Source organism: Mixophyes fleayi, unplaced genomic scaffold (genome assembly GCF_038048845.1).
Source record: "Mixophyes fleayi isolate aMixFle1 unplaced genomic scaffold, aMixFle1.hap1 Scaffold_126, whole genome shotgun sequence".
NCBI classification, from domain to species: domain Eukaryota; kingdom Metazoa; phylum Chordata; class Amphibia; order Anura; family Limnodynastidae; genus Mixophyes; species Mixophyes fleayi.
The window spans coordinates 125,001-127,500 of record NW_027445924.1 but is presented as its reverse complement, the minus strand read 5'-3'; positions in this window follow the sequence as shown (position 1 = coordinate 127,500).

Below are 2,500 nucleotides of genomic sequence, written 5' to 3'. Positions count from 1 at the left end.
GGGGCCTCACCCCTGCAAGGCATTTGGGTTGAATTGCCTAAGACTCCCCCCCGGCCAGCCCAACCGGAGAGAGAGAGGAATCGCTCGCCGCTCAGAGTCCTGCTCGGAGAATCCCAAAGCGGGTCTTATTGAGTTTGCCCCGTGCGCCAGTTAGGGGGGCCCGGTTCGGAACGCGGCCGGCCTTCTGGAACCCCGGGTCGGCCACGGCGGCCGAATCCAACCTCATCGGGCCTTCCGCCCTGGATCCCCCGGCCCGGGGGAAGGGGGACTCCGGCGCCCAAGTCCAAAGCAACAGCTTGGTCAGGGGTGGAAAGCGATATCCAGAATTGGCCACCGGGGGGCGCTCGCTCCCTACCAGCCTGCCCGGCCTGCTGGGACCCCTAACGGCGGGTTCCCCGGTGGTCGGGGAGGTCCCTGGGCCTTTTTCCCAGGTTTGGCCCCCGGGGGCCCCTAGCTCCGGAGGTCCCCCGGCCTGCGGGGACCCTCACGGCGGGTTCCCCGGTGGTCGGGGAGGTCCCTGGGCCTTTTTCCCAGGTTTGGCCCCCGGGGGCCCCTAGCTCCGGAGGTCCCCCGGCCTGCGGGGACCCTCACGGCGGGTTCCCCGGTGGTCGGGGAGGTCCCTGGGCCTTTTTCCCAGGTTTGGCCCCCGGGGGCCCCTGGCTCCGGAGGTCCCCCGGCCTGCGGGGACCCTCACGGCGGGTTCCCCGGTGGTCGGGGAGGTCCCTGGGCCTTTTTCCCAGGTTTGGCCCCCGGGGGCCCCTGGCTCCGGAGGTCCCCCGGCCTGCGGGGACCCTCACGGCGGGTTCCCCGGTGGTCGGGGAGGTCCCTGGGCCTTTTTCCCAGGTTTGGCCCCCGGGGGCCCCTAGCTCCGGAGGTCCCCCGGCCTGCGGGGACCCTCACGGCGGGTTCCCCGGTGGTCGGGGAGGTCCCTGGGCCTTTTTCCCAGGTTTGGCCCCCGGGGGCCCCTAGCTCCGGAGGTCCCCCGGCCTGCGGGGACCCTCACGGCGGGTTCCCCGGTGGTCGGGGAGGTCCCTGGGCCTTTTTCCCAAGTTTGGCCCCCGGGGCCCCTGGCTCCGGGGGTCCCCCGGCCTGCGGGGACCCTCCCGGCGGGTTCCCCGGTGGTCGGGGAGGTCCCTGGGCCTTTTTCCCAAATTTGGCCCCCGGGGCCCCTGGCTCCGGGGGTCCCCCGGCCTGCGGGGACCCTCCCGGCGGGTTCCCCGGTGGTCGGGGAGGTCCCTGGGCCTTTTTCCCAGATTTGGCCCCCGGGGCCCCTGGCTCCGGGGGTCCCCCGGCCGGCGGGGGGCCTCCCGGCGGGTTCCCCTGTGCTCGGGGTGGTCCCTGGGCCTGTTTCCCAGATTCGGCCCCCGGGGGGCGCTCACTGCCTGCGGTCCTGCCCGGCTTGTGCCCCTTGGTCTTTGAGTCTTTGGGGCATCACCCCTGCAAGGCATTTGGGTTGAATTGCCTAAGACTCCCCCCCGGCCAGCCCAACCGGAGAGAGAGAGGAATCGCTCGCCGCTCAGAGTCCTGCTCGGAGAATCCCAAAGCGGGTCTTATTGAGTTTGCCCCGTGCGCCAGTTAGGGGGGCCTGGTTCGGAACGCGGCCGGCCTTCTGGAACCCCGGGTCGGCCACGGCGGCCGAATCCAACCTCATCGGGCCTTCCGCCCTGGATCCCCCGGCCCGGGGGCAGCCAGACGCGGAAGTACAAACCGACAGCTTGGCCGGGAGTGAGAAAAACTGCTGCGAGTGCCTGGGAGAAGGTGCCTCTGCGCGGCTGGCTCCGTCGCGGACTCGGGGAGAAGCCTGCCGCTGCAGCTGCAACTCACCCTCACCCTAACCCTAACCCTAACCCTAAGTCCGACGTGCAAGTACAAACCGGCAGCTTGGCAGCGGGTGGAAAACGACAGCTTTTCCCTAACCCTAACCCTAACCCTCACCACTTCGGCCAGGGTTCCCTAACCCCGACCCTAACCCTAACCCTAACCCTAAACCCTAACCCTAACCCTAACCCTAACCCTAAACCCTAACCCTAACCCTAAACCCTAACCCTAACCCTAACCCTAACCCTAACCCTAACCCTCACCACTTCGGCCAGGGTTCCCTAACCCTAACCGCAACCCTGGATCCCCCGGGCCCGGGGGCTTCCGACGTGGAAGTACAAACCGGCAGCTTGGCAGCGGGTGGAAAACGACAGCTTTTCCCTAACCCTAACCCTAACCCTAACCCTAACCCTAACCCTAACCATGGATCCCCCGGCCCGGGGGCTTCCGACGTGGTAGTACAAACCGGCAGCTTGGCAGCGGGTGGAAAACGACAGCTTTTCCCTAACCCTAACCCTAACCCTAACCCTAACCCTAACCCTAACCCTAACCCTAACCCTCACCACTTCGGCCAGGGCTGCCTAACCCTAACCCTAACCCTCACCACTTCGGCCAGGGCTGCCTAACCCCAACCCTAACCCTGGATCCCCCGGGCCCGGGGGCTTCCGACGTGGAAGTACAA